Below are 375 nucleotides of genomic sequence, written 5' to 3'. Positions count from 1 at the left end.
TAAATGATTCAGGGCCAGGCACAGTGGCTTACACCTGTAATCCCAGCACTTTGGAGGCTGAGAAGGGAGGATCACTTGAGCCCAGGACTTTGAGATCAGTCTGGGCATCATAGCAAGACCCCATCTCTACAAAAATTTTTTAAAAATTAGCCAGGTGAGGTGTCATACACCTGTAGTTCCAGTTTCTCACAGGCTGAGGTAGGAAGATCAGTTGAACCCGGGAGATCGAGGCTGCAGTGAGCTGTGATAGCACCACTGCACCCCAGCCTGGGTGACAGAGCCACACTCTATCTCAAAAATAAAATTTAGGCCGGGCGCGGTGGCTCAAGCCTGTAACCCCAGCACTTTGGGAGGCCGAGACGGGCGGATCACGAG

The sequence above is a fragment of the Mandrillus leucophaeus genome, unplaced genomic scaffold (genome assembly GCF_000951045.1).
Source record: "Mandrillus leucophaeus isolate KB7577 unplaced genomic scaffold, Mleu.le_1.0 Scaffold423, whole genome shotgun sequence".
Classification (NCBI taxonomy): Eukaryota; Metazoa; Chordata; class Mammalia; order Primates; family Cercopithecidae; genus Mandrillus; species Mandrillus leucophaeus.
Note: the sequence above shows the minus strand (reverse complement) of the source record.